At 42.0% G+C, this 22,540-nt stretch overlaps 1 long non-coding RNA gene across 2 annotated transcripts in view; it reads right to left on the bottom strand.

Annotated features, from left to right (window-relative positions):
* Positions 1 to 22,540, bottom strand: part of LOC147248822 (uncharacterized) — a 61,303-nt gene continuing 38,763 nt past the window's right edge. For both annotated transcript variants that reach the window (XR_015109265.1, XR_015109266.1), the window contains 3 exons: positions 16,425 to 16,529; positions 11,017 to 11,097; positions 1 to 1,309 (listed from right to left, as the gene is read on the bottom strand). This is a non-coding gene — a long non-coding RNA (uncharacterized LOC147248822). The remainder of the gene's footprint in view (positions 1,310 to 11,016; positions 11,098 to 16,424; positions 16,530 to 22,540) is intronic.

The following is a 22,540-nucleotide window of genomic DNA, read 5'->3' as shown; positions in this document are numbered from 1 at the left end:
AGTACAATTTGAATTTATTTGTTCATTAGAAAATGAATCCTGTACAATCATCAGGGGTATCAACAGATATAAAAGAACATCATCACATGACAAAAACAGTTTCACATTATTTGCCTTCAACTCTTATGACCACAAAAAGAAGCCGGCAAAGTTTTTGTTGTCAGGGAAATATGTCCTAGTTTTTTGGCAAATAGTTTAACTTGATTAAACTACTCCAGCAACCCTTAACTCAGCCAAGATTACTGGTATTGTTTAATCCCTAAATCTAGCAATATTATGGGGTTGTTTGACTGTGGCAAACATCAGAATTTTGGTCAATCCTGTGAGGGCAATCGCTGACTTCATAAACCCCATGCTGGCTTCCTCTGGGTTCTTCCTCCTCAGACGCCTTAGAACCAAAACGTTCCCAAACAGCTGGATTGATTTTACTGTTCTTGGTGAACTAAACACTTACTAAGCCACCGACCGGCTGAGAGGGAGTTTGGGCTCTTAGGGTCTCTTAAGGAGAGGGGCGCGCTGGATTTACAACACAGTACGTCACTGCTGACCAGAACGCAACAAATCACTTTTATCTCGATTTCATTGCTTTCACCAGGATTGAAAGACAAAAAAAATAATTCTCACGTGCAGTGATGTGTGACAGTGGCTTGAATATTACCTGATAAATGGCTAATGTGACACAAGTGTAAACACAGAAGACAAAAGCATCCACCTGACATCATCTTGTCCAGAAACAAATGCAAGTTACTGTGTAACAAAAAAATTAGATTTACTGTTGAGTGATTCTTAGTGATTTAGTAAGTTGTGAGTGTAGTTAAATGATTTTACAGAGAGGTGAGTGGCACTGCTCTTGCTAAGTGTGTGTGTGTGTGTGTGTGTGTCTGTGTGTGTGTTTGTGAGAGTGAGCAGGGTTAGTGTGACAGTGCATTAGCAGCCAGAGTCCATTCTCTCCGTCCCCAGAGAGACCAGAGCGGGCATATTAACATTCTTCTCAGAAAGGCCACAGGATCTGCCTTCAATGCTGTCTGACTCCAAACAAAAGTCGGTGTGTGTGTGTGTGTGTGTGTGTGTGTGTGTGTGTGGGTGTGTGTGTTCGCGGGTGTGTGAGACAGAGACAGGCTGGCGGTGTATGTAACTGTGTGTAAGATGAGGAGAAAAAAGGCAGGGAGAAGGAGCGAGGGAAAAGGACTACAGTAGGAGGAGGAGGAGGAGGAGGAGGAGATGAGTTTCAGTCAACAGTAGATGTCCGTCGACTCGCTGCCGTGCACAGATTTGCATCCCTCCTCCAAAGAAGTGCAGCCAACGTGTCCTGTGAAATCGAAAAAAACAACAAAAAAAAAAACAAAAAACTTGAGAATTGATTGGTTTTCATTTCAAATGCATCCCACCAACACCTTCTTCCAATCTATCCCACAGTTTTGCTTTAACCCTCAAAAAATCTCAAATTCAACCCACTTGCTGATTTACATTTCATTTCTATTGTTATTCATTTATTTACCTGGCGTTGTCCATACGAGCACTGCGCTGCTGACATACACGCCGTAATGTGAGAGACGCCTTGGTTAAATTTGATTATACAATAAATACCAGCGCTGGTGCCGGGCTGCATCACTGTCATACCCAGTAGCAACTGTAGACAATTGACTTCCTATGCATAACTCAAACATCTGGCCTTCATTATTGAGTGCCTTAAATCTCTCTACATTCCGTGTGTAAACTGTGCCATGTCATGCAATCCAAGTCTACTTTTGCAGTCGTGAAGATAATTCACTACACTCCCATTCTCTTATCCACAAGAGTGATGCAGCGAGCAGAGAGAGCATCTACACAAGGTTTGTGGGATATCCTCACACACTGCGAAAAACGGCCGGTAGATAGTAATAAGTGTTTTGATAACTTCCAAACATCCTTTTTTTTTTCAGAATAAAAATCTCTCTTTTAATTGTATTACTCACATAAAAGTCACCTATGGAATGCAAAGCAACATTAAAAAACAAAAAAGAGCAACAATGCATGAGAGATTTAGTCTACACATAATACTACGACTACTACACGCAAACGACACAAGCGATACAGCCATTAACAGCACAGCGGCATCTTGCAGTGCTTTTACATGTACTGTCACTTCAGTTTGAAATCACTTGCTAAAACAAGAGTGACTGTGCAGCAGCCTGCAGTGCAAAAGCTCAGTTTCCTCCCATCGAGCGTCCTAATTCCGACTACAAACTAACCCTCGCACAGTATAGAAATCAGTACCACACATTACTTTGTTAAATGCTAACATGAAGTAATATAATACTCACTGTGTATTCAGCAGGTCGCTGCAGGTTAAGGCTAATAATAGATTAGACTAGATGAGGGTTTGTTTTTTTGTTGTTGTTTTTGGAGGTTTTCCTGGAGTTTTGTCCAGTTATGAGGGGCTCCTCTATGTCCTTTTGCCGTTAAAAAACACACACACACACACACACACACACACACACACACACACACACACACACAACCCCCCCCCGAAAGTGTTTCAAATATGTGTGTAATAGGGATTTGAGATGTACAGGCTGATAACTGCTGTATTCTGTTTCACCGATTTGCTTTGAGATCAGTTCTACCATCAAGATGATAATGTGCCCGTTAAGTGTTGCGATAATAACAAGACACAACATGAAGCTGAGTTTTTCAGGTATTTGGTTATAAAGCAAAGTATTAAAGTTAATATAGAACCAGATGATGGTGCTGCATTCAAAGAACATCATTATTAAAATTCATTTACTGGAGGATGCCATGGACGTCTGCACCAAACTGAAATATTCACACAAATGTCAAGTCCCACTACTGAGCATTGACAATAGGCTGCGTGTAATAGGTCTGCTCATCCATTAGGAGTTGTACCCCACATGATTACCTGATGTATTTATCAACCACGAACAGCTGGAATACCCCAGTGATAGTTGTAGCAGACCACTTTGACAATAATCAACACAGGAGTCGCCCGCTCCTCGTTGGACACACTTTCTATACATCTTGCCGATATTTTTATCCCCTCCATCCCCTTTCTTAATCATTAAACATAAATCATGATACATCTATGCGTGATAAACTTACGTGCGAAGTATCTGATTATGTCTGTGGAAAGTAAAGGCGATTCAAACAGCAGGAGAACATAAAGTATCCTGATTAAAATCTTCCCTGAAAACTCCTCTGAACACCCAAAGGTGTTTTGATTAACTCCGGTTTATACCAGGTTTATTAAAGTCCTGTGGGCACAAATAAATGGACTATAATCAGACCATGAATGGCAATACAGTAAAATACCAAAATAATAATAACCTTCTTGGGAAATGTGATATTTTTAGCAAATACTTTGGACTTAAAATGTTATAAGCAACTAAATTATCATAAGCTATACTGCTCATAACTTCTAGTTAGAGACGTTACCCACAAGGTGTTTCAAAATTCAAGGAATCATCAAAGTCATGAAGGATTCACCCTCTGGGTTTTATAACTGTCTGCAGCAAGTAATCACCGATTTAATGAGATTTCTTTTTTAAGCCTGAATAAAGTGATGGACTACCTGACACCTGCCTTCCCTAAAGCTAAAGATGTTAGCATAGCAACCTGTTACCTTCAGATTTGCTTATTAGAACTCCTTTGAGGGGAGTAAAAGGCAACAAAAAAAAACTTAAATTATACATTTTGTTGACATTTGTGACACTTGTAACGGTTACTTTTTCTTTGAATGTGACTGATTAAACTTTGAGCTTTGTTGTGCTGCTTCATTTTACGTCTATTACAATATTTATCTTGCCATTACTTATTACATGCACATTTTTCCTCTATTGAAAAGCTCCCAGTATCAATTCTGTCGTCTGTAAAATGAAATAGCGTATCATCTGTCAAAAATGAGAGAGACTTGCTGATCGCAGCAAAGAATAATGGCTGAACTCTATTTCATAACAAGTCTGATATCCAACTCCAGGTCAACTTACATTAATACAATCCATATATATATATATATATATATATATATATATATATATATATATATATATATATATATTATGACATTATGTATTGGCTTACAGAAGAACAATCTGAGGGCTGACTTAAGCCTCAAATTCCGAATTCTTATTTCATCTTGGTGAAATATTAGAGTCAAAGGTTTTTAAAGAAGGGATTTGGAAAATATTTTTTCATCAAACCATAATCAGAAAATACTGTCAAGAGCCCAAAAAGTCTCTTTTCGCCTTGTTTCCAGAGTAAGATGTTATATAAATCAGCCTATGAATGATATATGAACCAAACCCTCAGTTAAACCTTCAAAAGATGAACACAACTGAGAAGATGGGAGATGAAGAGCTACAGAGGTGTAGAATCCTGGCAAAGACGAGGACATGAGACAACATGAAACCTTTTTTTTCATCAATTTCACGAACTAAACAAACACATCCTGTTATTCTTCTTATTTTAACAATTTCAGTTCTTCATTTCATCAGTTCTTCAGATGCTCCTTAAGTACTCTTCAGCCCCGGAGGACTGGCCGCACCAGACGTCAGGGAGGGAGACGCTGACGTCACTGTGAGGTTTAACAATGTTGGCACAGCACATTTACATCATCAACTTTCAATAAATCAGTGAGGAAAACTCAAAGAGACCTTTGGCTTCTGTTGCAAAAGAATGAATACCCTAGTTATGGTTTGTTCCTGATCGATCCGAACTTGGAGAACAAAGAACAGTCACTGTTTAGAGCTGGAATATGGAGGCAGATGGACTGGCGTTTTAAATTAACCCCTGAATGTTTATTTTGAACATCTATTCTTGGCTTGGACAAATAGTTCACCCGGTTCTGAACCTGTTGAGAAAATTACTCAATGATGTATCATGTGGTGCCTTTGTACTTGAAGAAGAGTGCAGTACAATACCACGCCAAAACACAATTTAAATGTAAATATGTTTGCATGTTCTGACAAAATTGTGTGTTTACAGTGACATGGGAGCGTGTGATAGGCAGTCATTTCAATGATAGTGGCACAGAGTGCCGCACATATGGAGGAGACAGACAGACAGACAGACAGACAGACAGACAGACAGACACACACACACACACGCACGCACACACGTGTTTGGAGCTCAGCACAATCTGGGCTTCATGAACATTAATGCATGTAGAATAATGTCTTTTAGAGGAAAAAAAAACATTCTCCAAAAAACGAAATAGAGATTTAATATTTCTGAACTTACTTCCTCCGACATTAGGCTGAATTGAGGTCAGTTAAGTCAGATTTTAGTTCATATTAGAGTTTATTTGAGGTTTTGGTTCGTCAATATCACTCATAGGAGAGCTCTGCTGCCTCATCGTTGCGACAACTATTCCGAAATAAACTTCCAGGTGTGTGTGTGTGTGTGTGTGTGTGTGTGTGTGTGATAAAATGTTTGCTGAGTGCAGGGAAGTGTTGTGATACAGCAATGCAAAAGCAGGATTAGCATGGAACAAAATAGTGGCAGGAGGGAGACGCTGGCAAACACTTGAGGTTGGATAGACGATTTAGTTTGAGTGCAGCAGAGGCAAGCAGACCGGCAGCACAAGCAGTAACAAGATGGCGGCGGTCTGCAGCAGAGAGAGTAGCGTGCTCTGTCCAGGGGGAAGAGACGGAACACTGTAACCTGCTGATGGCACCTGGGTGCCAAGTATCACAGTGATTCAGAGCCAGTCCTTTCCTCAGGGTGGGGTGGGCAGAGTGGCGCCAGCTACCACAGAAGCACCAATAGGTGAAGGGGGTGCGAGAACAATGGAATAGCTGCCTCCCAGACAGAGCTGCCATACTGCAGTGATAAAGGAACAGGAAGGAGGGGGAGGTCGTGCAGGAGGTAGACACACCTGCTTCTGCTGCTGGAGCAACAGCAGCTACAAGCACCACACCAACATGACCAAGTGGAAAGTTGCACCCGGCCACTCATCCAACGATCAGAGGGCAACTCAGGACACGGTGATAACACGAGTGAGATCACAGCGCAGGAGAACTGGCAGATGCAGGAGGACACCGAGCGAACGCAAACGCAGCCACAGACATAAGCAGCACACTTCAGACAAATGTGTGTATTCATGCATGCAGACACACCTGTAGAGAGTAAAAAAGAATTTGCATAATAGATGTTAAGGTTCACTAGAATGATCTCTTCTTGGGTTCACTGCATGTACTCAGGACTAAACCTGCCATTAATCATATGACATTAATGGAGGTTAGGCTGTTTAAGCTGTAACTACTCCATTCTTGTGTTCTCTGGTAGAACAGCAAGAGGTCATGTGTCACTGTTGACCTGGGAGACAAGAGAACATCCACAAAGACTGCTAATATCTGGGAGAAATCACAACATTCCAGATATTGTAACAGAGATGGCAGTTACACAGTGTGATTAAAATTTGTGCTTTTATTCATTTTGTCATAACATCCCAGCACAACGTGGCTCAAGCTGGTTCAGCTGGTCCTTCTGTGGGTTAAACTGAAGCTGGTATCAGCTGAAGAGGTACTAAGTAAGCGTTCACTCAGATGAACATGTGTCAGCACGATCCATTAAGGTGACAACAGTAACGATGCTCCGCTGCAGTATGAGATCAATCCAAATCACGTTTTATTTCTATTGCCCAAAATCATACATCACAAGCTGCCTTTACAACCCGCGCAAGGAGCCTCTGTTCTTAGACCCTCTTTTCAGCTTAGACGAGTTCATCTGAACAAAAGCTGAACCAGCTTATACCAGGTTATGCTGTGATATTATTATAAAATAAATCAAAATGCAGATTTGAATCATACTTTATAACTGCCGTCTGTGTTACAATATCCAGAATGTTGCGATTTCTCCCATTCACTTGCAGTCTTTGTGGATGTTCTCTCGTCTCTCGGGTCAACAGTGACACATGACCTCCTGCTGTTCTGCCAAACCCCACTGAACTGAGACACAACAACACACCCGTAGTGTAGAGGTATGGATTTGTTCTCCGTTTCCATCCAAAGCTAAACACAGCAGCAGCAGCAGCACTAGATTCACAGGCTGAATATTCTTCTTGGATCTGCACCCTTTGCTTGATCAAGCGTTTGTATTTCACCCAGTTGAACCTGATGCAGCATTGACCGAATGAGTAACAGCATCTCGCACGTCTTTTCTGTTGTTATTTCACAGCCATTACTGACGCTGGGGGGGGGGGGGTTTAACGTACCCCTAGTGGGCGGGAACCTCATGATTGGATTCAGAGAGCCGCAATTCAATGATGGAACGGTTGTCGATGCATCAAATTATTTGACTTGTGATTACGAAGAGTTAGTAAACCTCTTCGGTGGATGTCTGCACTGAACTACTACGACTGTACATTGGCTCGTAACAGCTGCACTTCTTGAGATAATTGTACACGTCATTAGCCATGAATAAGCAGTGGTGTTGTTCTGCAGACTTCTGATCATTTCGCAAGTTAATTTATAAGGTAGTTAGCATCAGAACGTTGACCATCACGTTTTCAGTTGACCTTAAATTGCCTCGTCTAATGCGAAAAAGGTTTTTCCACACAGTGAAAAACTAATTTCAGCTTTATTTAAACGCAAATGACTCCTTTACATCATAAGAATCTTCATCCTATCCTGATCTTTCTACTTTAATGTCCTACCCCTTTGTCCCGATCACCAGAGTGGATGTTCCTTCTGACCAGAAGCTATTAAACCGCTTGGCCTGCGTTGGTTTAAAACATCTTTTGTAGGCAGGTTTTGTGGTAATGCAAAATAACACCATATTTTGCTTTGTAATGGTCAACCTTGGAAGCTGGGAGGCAGTAACAGCAGAGCTTTGCACCGCCCTGCAGACATCAATTTGCAAGTCGGGGTTTTAAAATTTCAGTTATTTTTCATAGAGAGAGATAATCTTTCAAGACAGAATTGAGACAGAAATCAATCATTCCTCTCCCATTGAGAACAACCAATTTTCCTGCATTGGCATTCGTGTCCTCTCGTCTTGACTGTTATTTTAATTCTAGTCCATGATATCGCATGCTTCACGAAGAGAATGGGGTTTGTCTTTCTAAGCGCGCGGATACGACCAAAGACCACTCATTCACCAAGGAATTTAAGGAAAAAATAGAGACGAAGGAAGTCGGTCGAGACGGCAAGTATTTCTGATAATAACAACAAAAACTTCAGACTCGAACAAAACATGTAATGAAGTACCAGACAGCCTACCCAAATCAACAGAATAAGCTCTTATTTATCTATTGTTACAGTCTGCTGCACCATCAGAAGAATTTTTTGAGATTTATTCTTCTTTGTTTGCTAACCTGCTGGAGTCATTCTCGTGAAGTGGCATCCTCAGAGTAAACTAAAACCAGGCTGGGGAGTGAAACAGCCAAAAAGATATGAAGTGCGTGACAATGTGAATGAGTTGCAGATTTATAGAAGTCATGGCTCGTTATAAGCTTTTGACCACATAGTAGAAGGACTGTTTATTTCATCTCCAAATTCCTTAAGCTTGAGAGGACTGTACCAAAAATGGCAGCTGTTTCTTCAACCGTTCAACGGCTAAAAACAAATGCCTTCAAACTGAAGCTGAAAATAGAATCAGAGCTCAAAGCTACCTGGACTTCAACCACATAATCACTGCATCACATCACACCCAAACTAATGAAAGAATGAGGACAGGACATCAAACAATATCACTGCTCAAGTGCTGCCGAGAATCACTGAAAGGCTGAGAATGACTTGAGAGTGGCAGAAGAGGAAAAGAATGTATAAAAGGTTGCATGCAGCACCGTAGGTGTGGATAAAGGGAGGGAAGAGCTGGAAATGAAGCACTTACTGTGATCACAGATCACCGACCATTTATAGAAATAGACATTTGCCTCCAGACACATTTCAACACACTGAGGGGGAGTTTTAGGACAATTGTGAGCACTGAGGCAGCAGTTCTTAACATGACAACACAGGTCCGTCGAAGCTGAAGACCTGAAGTGGCCCTCACTGAGACATACATGTCATTCGGCGTTAACAGCTTTTTAATTTCCAATCCAGCTTACATCCATAGTTAAAGGACTTTACATCCTGCTGAACAAGCATCCTACAATTTCCTTCCATCAGGCGTTAAGTTTCTCTATGCAGTTACTTCCATTCATTCGTAACAGGCAGGAGAAGGTGCACCACATACTGAGGAAGAAAGATGAGGATTTTCATGAGGTCAAACACACGTGTACTGAGCTTCAAGTGTCACGCTCTCACCAGTACTTTGTGCTGCTCTCAAGATGAAGTATGAAGAGACCGCGGACAGCTTGAGTAACGGAAACAGACGAGTCATGATGAATCGGTGGCCGTTTTTATAAGGGAAATTAAAAATAGTTTGAAACCCAGCCCCATTACGAAGAGTGACTTGCACTGTGCAGCTCTTTATGCGACAAAACGTGTCTCATTCTTTACATTAGCTGGTCTTTCATTGGTGCGTTTGGAAAACATAAATGCTGATAGATTGTCGTCAGTGTGTGTTTCTGTGAATACAGTACACACAGCACAGTGTGTCTTTTACAGACTGTGTGGTCATTGTTGTTTGGCTATAAGCACGTGTAACATTAGTCACTGTGGGTGTAACCTTAGTCACAAATTCCTCATTCATTCATTGTACCTGCCCCCCAAAAAAGGGGAAAAAAAGAAACCCAAAAAAACCCAGAGGATACTGTGAATGTGTCAGCGTTTCGCCGTATCGCCCCACCTCGCCTGGACATCCCTCCATCTCAGTCACGTGTCCTTCATACCCACATTCCTCTATCCATCTCCCCCTCTCCCCCCACCCGACACCCCACACGCTGTGCCTGCCTCCGGGTCTAAACCCCTCCATATCCTGAAAGAAACTCAATGTTCCTCCTTTTCCATCCCTTCTATCTCGACTTTTTGCCGTGTGGGCGTCTCAAACGAAGATTCCCAGTGATCATGTCTAGCTAAAAAAGCTGTCCCTTTTTTCATTGCGCTTTGTGTGTTTCCGCCATGTTAGTCTCTCTCTCTCTCTCTCTTTTTTTGTGGTTTAGATTTCAGAGATGTGTGAGTGCCCCTCGCAGCTCCCAAGAACCCAACCCGTGCACATCACAGCAAAACGTCACAAGTTAGGGTCTCAGGGAATGAGAGAGGTACAGATTGCTTTTTGACTGGCCTTTCCTATGCGACATACAGGGATCATCTGCTGTTCGGGTGCCATGACTGAGACTGGAGGAGACAATAGCAGCTTCCTCTCTCCCTGGCTTTGTGCTCTGCTGTATTCTACCTCTCAATTTTGCCACTAAGTCCAGCCTGGTCTCAGTTAGTTGGGGTCTGCATTACCCCACTGCACGTACATGAATTCATCCATAACACCGCAAAAGATAATATATTTCATGGTGCTCTAAATACCGATACGCGCAGTAAATCACCAGCACATGAAAATCGTACTGTAACACAGAAACTGACAACACACACTTCTACTGTAGTAACCAATGAATGACCATACACACCCAGACAGACAACACTTTATTATCACATGACGTTCATAAGAATGACTCTGCCTCGGCATATTCTGGCCTCCTCTGTCACTGCCACAGCCTGGCTCGACTGAGGCATTGGGTCGTCATGTAAAACACTTAAAATGACCAATCGCGTCTCCATGCAGCAGCACCAGTCAAGCGACAAGGGCAGAAGCTGAGAACGGACTGCCAGGGTCTAACTCAGATATAAAAAAAATCCCTCCCCTTCAGAGAAAAAGCCAAAGCATCTTACCACTTACATTCCTCCTGTGAGATATCCCATCTCCAGACATGCCAGGCTTGTCAGTCCTTTGAGACCACACCTGTCAATCATGCGGCTCTGACTTTATGGAGGGAAAGCTTATTCGTCTGGTGGACGGAATGAGATCTGACTGCCCGTGAGATGAGGAGGAGGAGGAGGAGGAGGAGGAGGAAGAGGAGAAGGAGGAGGAGGAATAGGAGGCTGGGAGGGTGATGAGATGCGAGGAAGGAGAGAAGAAACTCACCCAGCTGACCGTGGTGACGGAGGCTGCCGCAGTCCTCTCTGTATGTCTCCGCCGCTCAGCCTAGCAGAGGAGCAGAGGATGCTGCCAGACAAAATGAAAAGAGAGCAATCTGTGTGAAAAAAAGGAGGCTGGAGAGCAAAGTTAAGGACGAGATTTTAGAGCTGCCTGCCCAGGCTTTGTTGAATGGATGATTCGGACTAGCACATGAGGCTGCTGTAGCAGATTGCTGCTGTCTAGCCGTCTGCTGCTCAGACATGCAAGACTATACCATGTGCAGCCAGAGAGAGAGGACGAGAGAGGCAGAGAAAGAGAGATTACAGTCGAGGTTCGAGGGTTACATTAGGTGAGCAAGAAAAACAGCAAATTTAGGTATGAAATAAAAAATGAGTACGAATGACTTTCAGTAAAATTTAGGAACTATGCTAGAAAAAAAGCCACAGATGAGAAGCAGCAGCAGGAAAAGCAGCAGCAATTCTAGACAAATAAAGCAAAAGCTATTTTTAGTTGAATTCAAAAAGATGCTTTGCAGTAGGCACCAGTAGAAGAGCAGCATGCAGAAGCAAAAAAAAAAAAAAGAAAAAAGAAAAACCCACAGCAGGCTAATGTGTCTGTGCTGCTTTTGCAAAGGCACGATAAATAGTGAAGGAGAGCTAGAACAAATGCCTGAGAGAGACAAAGACAGCAAGTAAAGAATAGAAGAAAAAGTTTGAAACGTATTCAGCTAGCTTGACTAAATTGAAAGCCACCCACTGAGACACACATACATGTCACATACAATCCAATAAAGTAGAGGTTCGCCCACAATTTCAGCATTTTGATGAGTTTTCCACAGCTTAAATCAGACTTAAAAAACAAACGGAAGTTGACATTATCGTAACATTTTCGCAGGGATGGTTAGAAAAACAGACACAGAGTGCCAAAACAGCTACGGTAGTGAATAATAGGAAAAAATGTGTAACGCCTGTTGCTGTCGTCTCTCTGCCCGCTGCTACTCACCCCTCTTCTCCATATGACACTACTACCCATCTTTTCTTCCCCTCTCTGTCTGTCTCCTTGCTCCATCTGTCTCACATTTTCTTTCTGATCTCGCTCGGCGCTTCAGTCTCGCAATATCACACCTCTCTGTCTGTGCCTGTGTATTTTCTTTCCCTCCTCTGCCTTGCATGCTTCATAGATTGCAGGCTCAGGTCCCCAGGGCAGAGAAACTGTAGAGCCTCTGCTTGCCCCTTCTGCCTGTTACATACAGCATCGATACAGCCGAAGCAAAGTGGGGAAAGAGAAATAAATATCCATTCATTTCCTCCCACAGCTGAAATCACTCAGACTCTAAAGGCCTGATATATGCAGAGGAGGAGAGATAAGGAAAGGTAGAGAGGGAGGGAGAAAGTGTCAAAGAGAACAAGAGCACACGGTAGCAGAGGAGAGGAAAGACGGTAAAGAAAGGCAATCACATTTATCTTACAATCCCTCCTTTCAAGCTCCTTTTCATTTAACAAAGGAAAAAAAAATCTGAATCCTTCTCCAGTCGGCAAGTCCGGTATTCTGTTCCTGTCTCTCACTCCCTCTGTGTCTGTGAGTGACTGGGTATTACAGCATGCGTGGAGAGAAGGAGGGTGGGAACATGACGGGGAACTAAGGGAACAAGACTGAAAGATAAAAGGAGGGCGCAAAAGGAGAGAAAATGTACAAGTTCAGGGAGCGGTAAAGGAAATGTAACTGGAAGTCTGGTGTGTTAGTCTTATATGTTACCAGAATTAGCCGCTGTTAAGCAGCAAAAAAGCCTCGTGAAAAGGGACGGGAGACAAGATGGTAGGAGAGCGAGACAAATGGGTAGAAGAGGGAATTACCGGAACAGGGTTCCTCTGACGGACAACACAAAATAGGCAGAGATCATTGACAGCAGGAAAATGCCCTGTGTGGTCCTGCACTATCACCCTCTATGCGTCCACTGGCTTTAATGCATTTCTGTGAGACTATTCTCTTTTGTTTTCAGCTCAGTGAGGAAATCCCAAGTTATATTTTATACATTTCTGACGCGTGAGCCATCAGAGACTTGTCCTGTTTTGGCTCGATTCATCTTTACTCCTTGGTCTTTTTTTGTTTATTTGTTGTTGTTTTTTTTTAAAAAGAACATGCACATACAGCGTCCATATCATCTCACTTTTATAACATTCTTTTCTTCACTTCCACTTCCTCTCTAGTGATGCTGACAGTTTGAGTTGGCCACACACTGATCTGACACTAGAACAGCTAAAGACAACTATTTATAGACATTTTCAATGAGGACAAAAACCTACACTTAGATTCCATAAGGGGGGTGGTGGGGTCACTAGGGAGAGTTCCTGTATGCCTCCTGCTGTACACATTTCCCCATGACTACAAACAAATACCTCACACAGACAATAATGCACCGAAAAAACACACTGCATGTTTTGTCGACTGTAAATGACTGCTCGCTCTCTCTTGTACTGCAAAAACTGCCCCATACCGAGGGCCCCTGCTTCATTCTGGCCCACAGAGCTCCCTACCCCACCTCCATCGAACCCGGTGGCCTTGGGACAGAAACGAAGAGTTTAAGTGGAAACAGTCTTTCATCATCATACCACTCCCTGCTCTACACATCTGCACACAGCAGCACACGCTCTGTACAGTATACAATACCACCTCTCCCTAGCAGGGCTGCAACCATGCACTTCTTTTTATTCATTAAATCAGTTCGAACCCAAAAACGATCGGGCTTATATAGGTCATATATAAAATAATTTACCCCCCCCCTCCCCACAATGTTACCCACACAAAATCCTCAAGTTAGCTGCACTTATTTCTTGACCGTATGCATTTAATTTGTATGTCCCTGTCTGCTTAGTGGCACACATAGCCGCGGATCCAAAACCTTGAAGTAGAAGTTTAGAAAACGGCTATGAGGGAAGGAAGTTGCATGTAGTCTCCAACAGAGATCAAAGCTATGCAGTTTAAAAAAAAAAAAAGAGTCAGCTAAAAGTCATAAGGTTTGCGACAAAGCTCAAGAAAGTCATTTGAATACGGCTCTAATAAAGCATTACATCAAGCCATTTTTCATTGCTGTCAGAGCCAACGTTGAGTTATGGGGGTCTGTGGATCTCTTGGTTTGATGCAAGGAAAGTTGTTACAGACTCTTTTGATCACAGCAGTGTCCTTACCACATGGCTGCGCAGAGGAAATATATCGTTTTGGTTAAGTGAAACTGAACTTTGTTCGTAATTGGCTGCCAAGACAGACTTCTTCCCCTGTGGCTGTATGGTGTTTCCCTTCGGTGGCATCTCTTTCATTAAAGTGGCCCACAGACCTCGCTGCTGCACCATGTTGCTGCTCTCTCCCTATTTCGAACACCCCCCACCCCCCCAACTGTCCTCGGCTCCATGATTGTTGTCTACATTTTTGTCGTTCCTGCAACTCATAATGCTGTGTTTGCTCATTCTAGTCCCTGCACCCTTTTTATCTTCCTGTAAAAATGTGAAATCTTCTAGAAGAAGCACTGAAAATAAACATAGTTTGTTTTTTTTGTTGTTGTTTTTTTATTTTAGAGCCAAAATAGAAACGCACCAGATATGAAAACAATTCATTTACAACCAACTGATAAATGCGGTGCTCATATAACTTCATTGGTGTTGTTGTTGTTTTTTTTTTAGTGACAGATAGAGTTCAGAGTGTGTGGTGTTTCCTCAGGGAAAGCTAGGAGGCTGTACAGTTATCTCCTGTGGTGTCACTCTGAACTATACAACCTACTACCTCAGCCTGCGGAACACTGGAGGAAACGGCAGCATGGCTGTTCAAATAAAGCAACACAGTAAATGTAATAGTGATAGCCTTCTACATTTCACTGTAGATCGTCATTACAACGTCTGGAAAGAAAACAGAAGAAACCAAAACAAGACGAGGATGTTTGTATCTCGCTATCCGATTTAACGATATACTTGAGAAATATATTTAATGCAAATAGACTGTAAAACTCTTATAGATGAAGCAGCCCTCACCACAGTAATGCAGCAATGACCCAATGACCTAATTCACCCAGATATATGAATAGACACAACAGCAAACTGTTTGACAATTCCTTTTTATAATATCACATCACATCGTGATGCACTGAAGCTTAATCCTGCTACTTTGGGTGGGGTCACTGCGTATAGATGGGAAACGTGGCAGAGAATATCCTGTATCCCAATATTCTCTGTCATCAAGGTCGCTGCTGTTTAATCATGGGAACACAGGCATGAAGACATTGGTCTAATAAATGAGTTTCCCTATGCAGAAGACTGTAATTTCCTTCTGTGTAACTATCCGGTGGAAACCTGATTATGTTCAGCGAGTCATTTTTTTTCTCACAGGCATAGGTCAGGTGTTGTGTTTGCCAGGAAGACACATACCTATAGATACGAGCTTGTGCAGCCTGTCACCACAAGTTCGGATCTACGGGTTTGTGGCAGCTGGCATCACCCCTTCAGGAGCAAATCAAGTGGCCCAAAACCCCCAAACATGGAAACATGGAAAGCATTTCTGCTGTGTGAACCAAGAAGCTCCACTCATTCAACATAGCACTTCTCTTAATGCTACCGAGCTCTATTTTAATACTTACCCTTTAGATATTTAAGGAATAATCCAGGACAGCACTGAGACAGAAATAAAATAATACTCTTCACAAAACTGAGGTGATTGGTCCTATCGTTGCGACTCTAAAACATGTTTTCTATCCATGTATTCATCATATGTAGTAGAGCCTTGAAATAAATCCAAGGTGCAGTCAACAGGCCCGAGGACATGACTGAGGTTTGTATAACCTACTGATCACATTCTTTTGAGGTCAACATTTATTTTTGAAATGTCAGAGAGAATGAAATACTGCATGCTGCTTGACAGCGGGACATAAAAACACAAACCAGTGTTAGTAACTGATAAATGAATTAATTCAACAAGTGCCGTTAAAAAGAACAATTTGTTTCATGAAATACTTGACCATGAATAAAAAGTGACATTACGTTACAAAATGTTCATAAAAGTGTAGACGAAAAAAACCCTGTAAGATGCAAAGGTGACTTCTACAACTGTAAGTAAAAATAAACGATTAAATGAGGCTGTGAAATAACATCAGACGATCTGAATACAATATAAATATATAATTCCCATCTTCATTCCAGAGAGAAAACAAGCAGTTTCTAAATAACTTTTGCGGAAAAGACATCTTACATTTTGCGTAATAGTTCTGCTTTTTGTTCACCTTACTACCTATCATTAACTACAGAAAATATTCTGTGTGAAATCTGCAAACATGCATCAAAAAAGGCACAGGTTATGTAGCGCAGATGAGAAACTAGACAGAGCCGAGCTAATAGAAGAAGAAAAAACAAAGGTATTGTAAATAGCCAACATACCAATAGGGCACACGCTGGACACTGCTGGTCAGATGTCCACAGGCATCAGATAGCGACAGGCTTGCGGACCAGTACAGGCCAGTGCTTCACTATGATTCAAGAAACCTAAAAAACAGAACATCAGAAACATACTGTGAGACTATGAACAGGAACATTCACTGATAAGATACCCATGCACACACACATTCAGAAAACCACCCACTTCCAAACACGTGGTAATCCAAGCACACTCTTTACAACACGTACGAGACTAAATCTACAAGCACAAAAAAAAAAAACCCAACAAAAAAAAACAAAACAATTCAATAACAGTAACATTTAACAAAAAGCGAAATAACAACCAAAAGTAAGAAAATAACATCCCCCTCGTTTCTCCCTGTTACGCCCTCCTAACCAGTTGTCCAGTCCCCATTTTCCGGGGTACAAAAACCTCAAATCGCCTTAAAAAAAAAGGTACGGCAAGAGAGAAATGGCAAAAGGTTGAATGCGGTAAGATGTGGATGAGGAGGAGTCGCAGCGCAGGGCTGGCTACAGAGAAAGTGGAATTTGTGACAAGGCAAAGGAAAGGGTGGTGTTTTCTTTTTTTTTTTTTTTTTTTTTTTTTTTTGGTGCTTCATTCTGCTTGGCTTTTTTGGATCCCAGCAGGATCCTTGGCTGCAGCTCTGTCTCTTCTTATTGCTGCCAAAATTTGGACATATCCCTTTGTCTTTAAAAACAAATAATCTAATAAAATAAAATGGAGAAACGATATAACTTTAAAAAGAGACAAGGGGAAAGGATCAGGAAACAACAACTAGAGCACAAGTTATTATGAAAAGGAGAGCGCATGGGTGAAAGTGCACAGCGAAGAGGAGAGAGGCTTAGCAGCTGAATGCAAGGGAAACAAAAATTAATCAAAAAAAAAAAAAAGGGAATAGTTTCGCAGCAGAATTTTTTCCCTGCAAACATATTATCTCCAAGCTGTAAAGTGCGTCTTCTCTGCCGCTACAGCTCAGCAGTCGAAGCCTTTCCAAAGCTATGCCACGTAGTGAGAGAAGGAGAGAAAAAGCAGCCACTTTTTCCTCTCTCCAAAATGGCTGAGGGCCGGGAGAAAGCAGCTAGGAACAGAGAGGAAGAGTGGTGCTCCCCGTCCTGCTTAGGGGAGGGCTGGGCGATTCAGCGAGCATCTCTCCCCCATTTCCCTCTCCTCACTCATGCCCTTTGTCCCATTCAGAGTGGACGAATGGTGTACAGCTGTGCTGTCGGTCCATAAGAAACTCTTACTTGGCCCAACAGGCAGCAGAAGGCTACAACTTTATACAAGAAATGCTGATGTGGCGTCACATGGCAACATCCTGATGCGCCACACTGTTGACTGTGTTAATGTGTCACTCTGCTCATGCTCTGCGCTCTTTCTTTTTTAACGTGTCCTGAATGCCTCGCAGGAGCACTTTAAGAAACGTTTACATGGAGATATTAAATCTAGATGTCAAAGGCTGAGTTACTTTTCATCTTTATTATTTTCAACGCGGCATTAAGATTTTTTACCTGCAAAATTCTGCACAATCCCAATGTCATTGTTTGCTTACTCTGTGTACATTCATAGTTCAGCTCATTACACCCTCAATTTCAGTTCTTTTCCATAGCCATTCACTTTTGAAATATAAGAGGAAAAAATCCTTTCAAATCATAAATGGCCTCCTTGCATGTGTCTTTCTCAATATATCAATCTGTACACAATGGCACTAATCAGTATCAGTATGTTCCTTGGCATTCTACTCTACTCTCATGTTACCCGAAAGGCTAAATTTATGATTAAAACAAGGACTGCAAATGAAAAATGCAATCACTTAGAAGAGGATGAAATTGGAGAACGAGCCACAACTGCAAATTAAACGCACACAAGACATACATAACACGCCTGCAAAGGCTCAAAGTCAGTTAATCATCTTTACAGCTGAAAGGGAGAAAATAGGGGGACATGAATGCATTTCATTTAAGCCCATCCTTGTTTTTCCCCATTAAAAAAACAAGGGTGGGGAAACTCCACTTATACATACACTAAATCTCTGAGATGGGCAAAAAAAAAAAAAAAAAAAAAATTGGCCTGGACGTTACCCAGACTAGCCCATCACAACCATCCCACGTATGCTCCAGCACCCCCACCCCATCCACACACATGCAAACACACCAGCCCTTCACGGGCCCACTTACAGGAGAAGCATAATGGATGGACGCTACTGTAAGTCTACCACTGAGCTATTTTAAGAACAAGTGAGAGGTTTGTCGCCAGCGGGCCGCCATTATGAAGACACCATGATAGCCTCGGGCTGTTTCCTGACAAATGTGTATATCTGAACTAGATGTATGATCTATTTCAACACAGGAAACATGTCCAGACAATCGGATCATTTTAACTTTGAAACCTGAAGGACAAACACTGAGGTTTCTTTATCATACTCGCAATATTCTTTTGTGCCTATCTATTAGGTACATCTCTACATAAAGAAAAGCAGCATAAAACAACACCCCTGCAGTAAAACTTCCCTTCTTGAATATGATAATGATCAGTTTTCATTGAATCTGTTTGAGGAACTTCTTTTTAATCGTTTTAATGGTTGTTTCAGAGGCCGTTTCATAGCACTGTTGAACTGAAGCGGGTTACACCGAGTTCCTAACGTGACAAACACGTGGTGTGTTTAAGGGATCACCGGCATGCATGTTGTGTCACTCAACCTCAAAAGGGCATTAAGGTATTATTTTCTTCTCAGAATACACAGCTTTGGGCCACTGGATGTTGGCAGGTAAGCAGGTATAGAGACCGAAGAGGGACTGATTTATCACCAGCTGAGCCGACCAAAAAAAAAAAAACCTGCTGCACAATTGGGTCTAGCTGCTCTTGTTATACAAAAAGAATTCTTTTTTTTAGGATTGTGAAGAACTGCTAGCCTTCAAGGGTTCAATGGCAGGTGTAGAAAAATCTTTTAAGAATTTTAAAGACTTTTGTTAAAGGCAGGCATTACGTATAAAAGCTGGCCACCACGGTGCAAGTAAGCACAGATTATGCACAACACACAAGACTGGAGGTAACGAGGGAATGATGGCTTTACATTTGCTGCAAGATCCATGTGAGTGATAGTACAAATAAACATCTGTAATAAAACAGAGCTGCTGCAGCCCCCTCAGTGGATCTGAGTTTCAGGTTTACATTAACCAAATATTTTTCATTATTGCATATAGCCAGCAGATATGCAAGGCTGCACTTCCTGTTCCATTTGCTGGTTGTAGTTTATGGCCAAGAAATGTTTACCACTGGATTCTTTTATAACTAACATATGGATGCAGATCCACTAAAAGCATCAGGTGGGCTCTGCTGTGTTTTGCTGGTCCCCTGCTGATTAAATGAAGGTGGTTTTAACCACAAAGTTGGCAACAACTTCAGCCCAGGAACAATTAAGAAGGGGTGACCTTTACGGTGGAGCAGCTATCTCATTTTAGAGACAAACCACTCCTCTGAGTTTTGCTCGGTGACAACACAAATACAGCATTAGGAGGCGGGGCTGTGTGGCACAGTACTGCAGTGGTGTGTGTCAACTCACTGTCCAAGTGAATGAGAGAAAATTGGCGCAGCTGGCATGGGTGGTATCAGTACTGAGAGAAATGTGTTTTGGTACGGTTTCAAATGTTGACAGTTGACGTGTGAAAAAAACCCCAATATCTTGGCATCAGTGATTGTACCTGGGACTGAATGTCACCATCATCCAATACAAAGAGAGAAGGCACAGGATGCGCCTTCTGCAGATTCAAATTCATCCTTCTGCAGACGGGTCAAGTCGATGTTTTTGCTCTGCTCTTCAACATATTAACATCCAGTCCATCCGTATGTCCACACATCTGGATTCTTCCACATAAGCGTGTTAATTTTAGGAGAAGGACTGATGTTGGGCACAAGATATGAAGTGTCCTGCTTCCTGGTTTCACCACAGCATGACAATGAGGTGCTGTCTGGCTCATGGTCACCACTTGAATCTAAATGAACAGATTTGACTTTCGGGATATTGCCAGAAACTCTGTCACCATGCCGTTGTAGACAAGGGCCTCTCTAAAACAGAAGGTGGAAGAAAACAGAGCAATTGACATGGGCACGACCCAGAGCCTCTATCTAAGGTATCTCCTCGCAGCCATTCTCACAGTCAGGGGAAGAAAATGGCCCGTAAACAATAGGTAAATATAGTGGGAATTTTTTTTCATCAGAAATGATCATGTCAAGACAAAAAAACACAGTCCAACAGAGCAGTGGAATTGAAGTCTGAGTAGCAGGCACTCGGTTCCAGCAACAAGATGACACCATTGCTCTCCATGGGGTCAGCAACCTAAACAAGTGTAACACACAACATCCGAAACTCACAGAGTCCTCCTCCCCTTCCTAGCATACAATTTATGAATTAAACCCTTTAAAGAAAAGATTCGCTAATAATGTGAGGTACCCCTTAAATCCACTGCAACATCTCCAGTGGCAATACTGGATGACCAGCAGATCAGACTGTGGTTGCACTGAGTAGCTTCCACGCGAAAACTAATAAGTGCCAGATTTGTTACCGCTGTATTAAAGGCACAGTTGAAGTAAGATAACTCCTCCCATCATTGGAGTGGAAAACCATTCTGCTTCAATTTTGCTGGAATTTTTGCTTCTGAGAATCAGGTTTAATAAAGTCAGGCTTTATACTGTAAAACTCTACCCCGTAAAGGAAAGGATTAAATACCGTTGACAGACATCTTGAAATATCTGTCAACGATATTTGATCACTTCCTTTACGGTGGTCTGTGCTGTCCTTAAGACCGCGATTGGCGTGCGGTGGTGTTCATTTCTAAACCCGCAACAATTAATTCGTCTTTTATTATGAATGTCACTTTAAAAAAAAAAAAAAATTCAAATTGTTTGAAGAGGGGTTGTATGAGGTCGTCATCCAGAGGAGGCTCTCACCCTCAGTAGGTAGGTCGGCGTGTCGACCCCGCAGAGAAGGCAAGAGCAGCTTTGTGGCTGTAATTCTACTGCTGAGGACAAGGTCACAGAAAAGACTCTATCCCACAGATTAACACCCATCTAAAAGATCCAATATCTGCTCACATGTACACTTTTTTTCGTAATGATTTTAACCGGTTTACTTTTGCAATTGGTGGTATTCATTTTGCGGATATGCACAAGTTTTTGTATCCATCTGCAGAGCTGCAACGATTCTCTGCTTTGAAGGACGTACTGACTATCTATGGATGACTATCTCATGCAACTTCACTTTAAGCATACCAAAAATCCCTTTAATTATTTGGTTTATGATGAAGAGCAGAGTGATAGCTACACCTGGTAATTAGCCAGTTTGTACAAAAACTTATACTTGTCAATGTGGAAAAAAACACTGGGGAGGTGGCGCCTCCCCACCATGTCCACTGATGTTCCTCTCTGACTTGGTTCCTATCTATTGTCATTTTTAGAAAATATCACAATGCATTTTTGGAATAATTACTGGGGAAAATTAGGATCCCAGGGGTCAGGCGCTGTAAATGACTGCTTTTAATTACTTGGATATTACAGTTAATAATGACTTAACCACCCACAGTCCAGTCTGTCATTGTTTGTTCTCTTATCCGAGCAGCTTGCACAATTAACTTAAACTGCAAACACAACTGAAATCACATCAATGGCGCTGAGGCATGGGGCAGAGTTGGATGGAGGTAATAGCTGTCAAAAACGCTTGAGTATGATTGACACACACTAATAATTGTGTTCATATAAATAGACAATGATGGAGCTGTGACATTGTGCTACTCAATTTGCTTAATCATAAATTTAAATTAGAAAACCTATGCGATCGTAAAATATTATTGTAGTGTATGTAGAGCAGGTTACATACACACAAGCAACCAAGAGAATACACGGGGACATCAGGTGCACCCATCCGTCTACTAGTGAGTCTTTTCTTAAAAGAACAATGAGCGATACAGGTACAGGTGTGTCCACATCTTCTTTACTTCAGCATCTCCGTGCTTTGTTCGCTGTCTCTTTTCGTTTTTCTATTGTCTTTGGAGATCCTCTCTGTGCAATCGTACTGTCTGGGACTGAACATGAATGAGGTGTGTCT

Source organism: Aulostomus chinensis, chromosome 15, assembly GCF_037954235.1.
Source record: "Aulostomus chinensis isolate RoL2024-O1b breed Wild chromosome 15, RoL_Achi_v1.0, whole genome shotgun sequence".
Classification (NCBI taxonomy): domain Eukaryota; kingdom Metazoa; phylum Chordata; class Actinopteri; order Syngnathiformes; family Aulostomidae; genus Aulostomus; species Aulostomus chinensis.
The sequence above is the reverse complement of the archived record's forward strand: the minus strand, read 5'-3'. Positions and strand labels throughout refer to the sequence as shown.